We start from the raw sequence: 8,700 nt of genomic DNA, 5'->3' as shown, positions 1-8,700 counted from the left end.
CCAGCTCTACACCTTGTCCAGTTGACTGGATTGCCTCTCTCCAATGAGAGAGCAACACTATGATCCTCTGGGACATTGGCGACTACTTTAAAGTGTATAACATAGAGAATATTGAAGGGGAAGCCACAGGAGGTGGAATGGATTAGAATGGTATGCTGATAGGATGAGATGAGTAACTTAGATGAGGCTCATGAGGGGTGCACAGTGCTGAATGGCCTGTTCCTCTGCTGTAAAATTCTGTGTAACGGAATGTCAGGCTGTGTATTGTTGCTGAGTTAAATGTAAAACATAGACATGACAGATTGGGAAAGAGGGAGGTGCAATGGGATCTGGGTGTCCTGGTGTACCAGTCACTGAAGGTAAGCATGCAGGTGCAGCGGGTAGTGAAGAAGGCAAATGGTGTTTTCGCCTCCGTGGTGAGAGGTTTCAAATACAGGAACAAGGACGTCTTGCTGCAGTTGTACAGGGCCTTGGTGAGACCACAGCTGGGGTATTGTGTGCAGTTTTGGTCTCCTTACCTGGGAGAGGATGGTCTAGCTACGGAGGGAGTGTAATAAAGGTTTACCAGACTGATTCCTGGAGATAGCAGCACTCACGTCTGAGAGAAATAGATTGGGGCTGAACTCACAGGAGTTTAGAAATATTGTGGGGTTGTGGGGGTTGCGGGGAGTGGAAACCTATAAAATTCTAACATCATTAAACAAGGTAGTTTCAGGAAGGAACAAATGAACCAATGAAAAAGTACAGCACAGGAACAGGCCCTTCGGCCCTCCAAGCCTGTGCTGACCATCATGCCCTAATTCATCTAAAAACAAACCTGCCATTTTTTGATCCATATCCCTCTATTCTGTACCTATTCATGTACCCATCTAGGTGCCTCTTAAATGTCTTCAAATGTGCCCACTTCCACCACCTCTTCTGGTACTGCATTCCAGGCTGCTACCACTCTCTGCGTGATAAACCTCCCTCGCACATCTCCCTTAAACTTTCTATCTCTGACCTTGAACCTGTGCCCCCTTGTAATTGAAACTTCAACCCTGGGAAGCCGCCTCCGATTATTAACCCTATCTATGCCTCTCATAATTTTGTAGACCTCTATCAGGTCTCCTCTCCGCCACCGTTTTTCCAGTGAAAACAATCCTAGTCTTTTTAACCTTTCCTCATAGGCAATGCCGTCAAGACCAGGCAACATCCTGGTGAACCTGCTCTGCACTCTTTCCAAAGCTTCCACGTCCTTCTGGTAGTGTGGTGACCAAAACTACACACAATACTCCAAATGGGGCCTAACAAGGGTTTTATATAGCTGCAACATGTTTTGCCAACTCTTGTACTCCACGCCCCAGTGAATGAAGGCAAGCATGGCATATGCCTTCATAATCATCTTGGCTACCTGTGTTGCCACTTTCAGGGAACTGTGGACCTGCACGCCCAGATCTGTTTGAATGTTAGTTTTCCTAAGGGTTCTGCCATTTACAATATAATTCACACCAAATTTGATCCTCCAAAATGCATCACCTCGCATTTGTTTGGATTAAACTCCATCTGCCATTTCTGCGCCCAAGTTGCCAATCTATCTATATTCTATTGCATTCTTTTACAATTGTTGGCATTATCAGCAACTCCACCAATCTTTGTGTCATCAGCAAACTTGCTTATCAGTCCACCCACATTTTCCTCCAGATCATTTATATATACTACAAACAACAAAGGACCCAAGACTGACCCCTGTGGAACACCACTAGTTACCGGTCTCCATTCTGAAAAACATCCTTCCACCACTACCCTCTGTCTTCTATGACCAAGCCAGTTTTCTATCCATCTAGCCAGGCCACACTGAATCCCTTGTGATTTTAGTTTTTGTACCAACCTGCCATGTGGGGCTTTATCAAATGCCTTACTAAAGTCCATTTAAACTACATCCACAACCCTTCCCTCATCAATTATCCTTGTTACCTCTTCAAAAAAATTGAATCAGGTTGGTGAGACATGACCTTCCCTGGACAAAACCATGCTGTCTGTTACTAACTAGTCCATTTTCCTCCAAATGCGCATATATCTTGTCCCTCAGTATCTTCTCCAAGAGCCTGCCCACCACAGACTTCTAGCTCACCAGCCTATAGTTTCCTGGATTATCCTGAATCCTTCCTTAAACAAGAGAAGAACATTTGCTAATCTCCAGTCCTCTGGAACTTCACTAATGGTCAACAAGCATGCAAAGATATCTGCCAATTTTTTCTGAAGAAGGGTCCAGACCCGAAATGTCAGCTTTCCTGCTCCTCTGATGCTGCTTGGCCTGCTGTGTTCATCCAACTCCACACCGTGTTATCTCAGACACCAACATCAGCAGTTCCTACTATCTCTGCCAGTGCCCCAGCTATTTCCTCCCTTACGTTTCTGAGAATCCTGGGGTAGATTCCATCTGGTCCTGGCGACTTGTCCATCTTAGGATTCGGGATGACCAGGGTGCCCAGAACCAGGGGTTACAGTTTAAAGATATGGTAGATCATTTAGGACTGAGATGAAGAGAAATTTCTTCACTCAGAGAGTAGGAAGCCTGTGGGATTCTCTGCCACAGAAAGTAGTTGAGTCTAAAAAATTGAATGTTTTCAAAGAGAAGTTGGATATAGTTCTCAGAGCTGAAGAAATCAAAGGATGTGGAGAGAAGGGGGGAACAATTGGGTGATCGGGCATGATCTTATGTAATGTCAAAGTAGCCATGATGGGCTAAATGGCCTGCTCCTCTCCTATTGTCTATGTTTCTATGTTACATTCCCTCATGTTGGAGATGGTCGTTGCCTGGCATTTGTGTGGTGTGAATATTACCTTGCCACTTATCAGCCTCAAACCTGGATACTGTCCAGGTATTGTTCCATATGAATATTAGATCGTTCAGAATCTGAGGAAATATAAATAGTGCTGAACATTGTGCAATCATCAGCCGACATCCCCATTCTGACCTTTAGGATGAAGGAACAACTAGTGATGCAACTGTGGAAGTTGTTTCAGGCTTGATAGAAGAATGTGCAAAGCATTGAAATACTTAAAGATGTAATATGAAAATGGCAGTATAGAAGAACAATGCTCACTGTATATCATAGTAAACTACCTGGCTTTAGCTTGAATCTGATACAGAAAGGTGAGGATTTGACCTCCGCTGGAGGGCAGATCTGCATTATGCAGGAAGGCACATTGAAGATTATAACACTGTTGGAAAGGGCTCCTTTGGTATACTGGTAGTGTCCCTACCTGGAGTTGGGTAAACCTGGGTTTAAGTCCCACCTGCTCCAGAGGTGTGTTTGAACATTTCTGATTAGAAAGTATGTAAAAATTTCTCATGGCTTGACAAGGTAGATGCAGGAGAAATACTTTCCCAAAGCCATGAGGGGGCAGTATTTACAACTAGGAGACAGAGTCTCAGACTCAGGGGCAGACCATTTATACTGAAACAAAGAGTAATTTCCCCACTCAGAGGCTGGTGAATCTTCAAAAGTGAATGTGTTCAACACAAAACAAAATCATAACTTCTAGACATTGAAGAATTTTGGAGGTAGTGTGGGGGAAATGGTATTAGCGTAGAAGATCAGCAATGGTCTACTTAAATGACAGAACAGGCTTGTGAGGCCAAATGGCCCATTTCTGCTTGTATTTCCAAACTTCCCATACACCGCACTCTAGAACTGAGGGTGGGCAACATTGTCTTTGGATTCATTCATCTATGAAGAGATTAGCCTGAAGCAATTTGTAGAATGGAATGTCCTGAGGATCCGATAAGAAACTATTAAGATGCAACGTAGAAATATAGGATCAAACAGCAAAGAAGAAGGCCATCAGATTTCTGTCAGCTCTATGGAAATTATAAAAAAAAACTGTGAATGCTGTAAATCAGAAACAGAAATTGCTGGAGAAGTTTAGCAGATCTGAAAGCACATGTGGAGAGAAATCAGAGTTAACGTTTCAGGTCAAGTGACCCTTCCTCAGAACGTTCTAATCATTAATTTTCATGGCTATGTTCCTTCCACGTCATTGTGATTTGAAAGTTGGTGGAATTCAAACTGGGACTCACAGCTTTTTGTTTATTGACTTCCTCCGACTTACCCCCTCTCGTCTTATACTCAGCCTCACAGGCACTGCCACAAACTTCAAAACAGAATTGAGCCTTTCAACTCCATTTTCCCCTTTCTAAGTAATCTACCATCCAAATTATTATCATCTCCTAATTACATACCCTTTATTTGCACTAAGCCTACCATTTCCTTAGACTGTGACCTCTGGTTCTTCGGTCATCAGGAACATCCTTCCTGAAACTACCTTGTTAGAATTTTATAGGTTTCTATGAGATTCCATCCCCACCTCAAATACTTCCTAACTCCTGTGAATATAGTCCTAATCTATCTCTCTCAGATGTGAGCCCTGCCATCTTCAGGAATCAGTCTGGTACTACAACCCCTCCATTGCCAGACCCTACTTTCTCAGATAGAGACGAAAGCTGTACACGATACTCCAGGTGTGGTCTCACCAAAGCGCTGTACATTATCAAAGTACTTTTGCAGGTCTATGAATATTATCTCAATTAGGGACGGGCAATAAATTCTGGCCAGCCAATCATGCCCATTTCCCACGAATGAGTTAAAAGAAAAATTTAGTGCATTTACTGTCTACTATTCCTACAACCTTCAGTGGGATTTTCAATCTGTGAGAAGATAGATGGGACAACTGTCAGTCATCTTAAAACTACCACTAGCCTTCAAACTCCATTCCTCTAATTCCATTATCACTTCTTTGGGCGGCATGGTGGCTCAGTGGTTAACACTGCTGCCTCACAGTGCCCACTTGGGCAGTTATCACAGATAGCCCATTCAACGGTGAGGTCATTTCAGTTGGTATCACGTCTCTGCAGAGAAAGTGGTTTACCCGTAGTTACTTTACATTGGAATTATCATTCTTTTCGCTGAGTGTAGTGTGTTGTCATCACCATATCTGAAGCAAGCAGAACTCCCAATTTCCTTGGCCTTAATTTGGTTCTTGGTATTTGGAGAAGGTAGGTAACATTTTAACAAATCTGATCCACACATTGTGGCTGTGTACCCCACTGGCCAACACAGCATAATAGACTGAGTCTGAGAGTAGAACATTCATCACTGGAGCTTCTTGTGAACAATTCCTTCTCTGATCAGTATCACTCTGTTCCTCTGAGCCTTCCGCATTGTGCTTTATTTCAAAAACTTTGACATTCCCTTTAGGACAATTCATTGCGTAATGACAATTGGAGTCACAACTGAAACCCCTGTTGACCGTTCCCCAAGCATTCCTGGAGTTCATTCCTCCGTTGTAGTATCCCAATTCTTGTCACCTTCATAACTTCCAAAGGTGCCTGCATCTTCAACCTTTTGATTATCATCCTTTTATTTCGTATTGACACTTGCACACAATGTCTGGATGGTTTCAAAATGCTGGTAGCATTGTATCCTTGATTCTTTGTTACTGCTGCATGCCTCATTAATGCCAAGAAATATGTTGGAACTGAATGTTATCCCAGGACTTTTTTTAAACCTTCCAACAACTATTCCAGAAGTGAATAGTTGCTTGTGAAAAACCAATTTCAGTTGATACAAGAGATAACTAGCAGCATCAGAGGAGCAGGAAAGCTGACGTTTCGGGCCTAGACCCTTCTGATGCTGCTTGGCCTGCTGTGCTCATCCAGCCCTACACCTTGTTATCTCAGATTCTCCAGCATCTGCAGTTCCTACTATCTCCTTCAGTTGATACAAGGAGTCTATCCATGGTCAATGAAAGCTTGTGATTTCAAAAAACCTGTTGTGACTACTGACTTTGTCCACCCCAGTCCGACACATTGTGGTTCAAGAAGGACACTTAACATTACTTTCCCCAAATAAATTAGAGATGAGTAATAAATACTGGTCCGGCCAGTAATGCCTACATCCTTTAGAGGATTTTTTAAAAAAATTATTCTACAGTATATGCATTCAAAACTTATCAAAGACTGACCACCCATCACACACATTTAATCGGTTGTCTTTCTCATAATCTTCCTCAGTGTCACAGTCTAAGAATAAGGGGTAAGCCATTCAGGACTGAGATGAAGAAGTTTTTCACTCAGAGAGTTGTGAGCCTGTGGAATTCTCTCCCACAGAAGGCTGTCGGGGCCAGTTCATTAGATATGTTCAAGAGGGAGCTAGACGTGGCCCTTGTGGGTAAAGGGGTATGGAGAGAAAGCGGGAGTGGGATACCGAAATTGTGTGTCCAGCCATGATCATATTGAATGGTGGTGCAGGCTCGAAGGGCTGAATGGCCTACCCTTGCATCTACTTTCTAAGTTTCTAAGTGTTCAAATATTGAGCCTCTACCTTTGATAATACTTCACGTTTGAATAGATAGTGACGGTACCAAGACCAAAACTTGCTTCTCTCTTGAGAAGATGGAACCCATATATATACATATATATACATGCCAACTTCAATTTCCCTTGACCACAAAGTTCAGCTTCGCAAAACATCAGTGGGTATTTTAATCAACTTGTTCAGAGATGTTATGATACACCTCCGGAACAGTGGGTCTTGACCCCAGGCCTCCTGATTCAGAGGTAGAGGCACTACCACTATGCCACAAGATACCTCAATGGGATCTTTTATTCTTGACATCACATTGTTTTCATCCATTCCTCTCCACAGTAACTTCGATAACAATCTTCTAACCAAGAGAACTTTAATTTCTGGTCTTCTTCTTTAGGCTGCTATCCACTGCTACCACTGTTGATAGAATCCAAACCAGTCAGTGAGATTGAAACAAAGAGAGGGAGTTTATTCACTTACTATACTTGCCTTTATTAGCCAAGGTATTGAGTTTAAGAGCAGGGAATTTATGCCCGATCTGTATAAAATGTTGGTTAGGTCACAGCTAGAGTATTGTGTGCAGCTCTGCAATCCACATTATAGGAGGGATATGATAGCACTGGTGATGGTGAAAAGGAGATTTACCAGGAAGTTGCTAGGGAGTTTTAGTTATGAAGAGAGATTGGATAAATTAGAGCAGAAGAGATTGACAGGGAACATGATTAAGATGTTTAACATTATGAGGGGCATAGATGGGCAAGACAGGAAGGAGCTTTTTGCCTTGATAGAGGGATTAATGGCCAGGGGCATCAATTTTAGGTAAAGAGTATGAGGTTTAGATGGGATGTGAGGATAATCTTTTTCACCCAGAGCGTAAGTGGGAATCTGTAACGCACTGCCTGTAAGAGTGCCGGAGGGAAAAACCCATATAACATTTGTGCACTTGTGATACCAACACATACAAGGCGATGAGCTAAGTGTTGGGAAATGGAATTAGAATGGCTAGGTGGGTTTATTTCTGACCAGAGCAGACTTGATGGGCCAAAGGGCCTTTTTCTGTGCTACAGATCTCTCTGGCACCTTCCAGCCCATCCCCACTGTCACAGCTGTTCCCTATTTATATGTGCTGAGATAATTAATAGCCACCACATGTTTCTCTTCACCTTAAATAAACGCATTACCCTGCAATGAGGAGGTGATGGCATAGTGGCAATGCTCCTTGGGCAGTAATCTGGAACCACCAGGTTCATATTCCGGGGGCCATGGTTCAAATTCCACCACATCAGATGGTCAAATTTGAATTCAACAGCAAAAGAAATCTGGAGTTAAAAGCTATCATAATGGTGAATGTGCCTCAGTGCTGTCCTTCGGGGAAAGAAATCTGCCATCCTTACCTGGTCTGGTATAGGTGTGACTCCAGATCCAAAGCAATGTGGTTGACTCTTAAATTCCCACTGGGCAGTTATGGAGGAATAATAAATGCTGGCCTAGCCAGTGACACCCACATCCTGTGAGCAAATTTGAATCAAGCTAATTTAGCAATATGATTTACTAGAAGTTAACAATCATGCCCAGAATGTGTACTGTGCTTCAATGCTGACACTAATCTTTGTGTCTCTATTCTGTGCCAGCCTTCATATTTGTTCAGAACTTCTTTCAGCTTTACAGCCCATCCATCATTGATAAACTCTTCCTTCCTCTTTCTCTGCTTCCTTGCTCTGGAACATTTCTTATAGGTCTGCTTCCTCTGAGGGTGTGCCCTACTCAGAATCTCTCCCTTTTCCTCAATGGGTTCAGCATATGTCTTTGCTCCTTCAGTCTCCTCAGCACTTTATCATTTCCTTTTCTGTCCCAGGTCTCCTCCAAACCCACACTACAAAGATCTTCACAATATTGAGCTAGTATCGGGAGGGGGTGGAGCAACCCAACAGCATGTAGCTCTTTCATATCAAAGTGATGTTTAATGTAAGACCTTATAGAAATGTGCAGGATGTTTGTAGCGAGCTAACATACAGGGCAAACTCAGACCATATCAGACTGGCAGGAGTGTTTCATCCGAGAAACCATAGCAACACCAGGCAGCAAAGTGGAGCTGAGCCTAGGATCAGATCAGCTGTGAAATGAGGGGAACCAAAATCGAAGGGCCAAATGGCCTACTCCCACACCTATTTCTCATGATCTTCCATTCTTACGTGGAAGAAAACTGGGTGAAAGCATAAGAGGGAGAGAAACAGCTCCTGCAGAGGGCTATCTGATCCTAGCTGGTCATGCACGGGAGTAATGAAAAGGCATTATAGAAATTAGAGACAACAAGGTGCAGGGCTGGATGAACACAGCAGGCCAAGCAGCA

This window comes from Rhincodon typus, chromosome 3 (genome assembly GCF_021869965.1).
Source record: "Rhincodon typus isolate 14 chromosome 3, sRhiTyp1.1, whole genome shotgun sequence".
NCBI lineage: Eukaryota > Metazoa > Chordata > Chondrichthyes > Orectolobiformes > Rhincodontidae > Rhincodon > Rhincodon typus.
Note: the sequence above shows the minus strand (reverse complement) of the source record.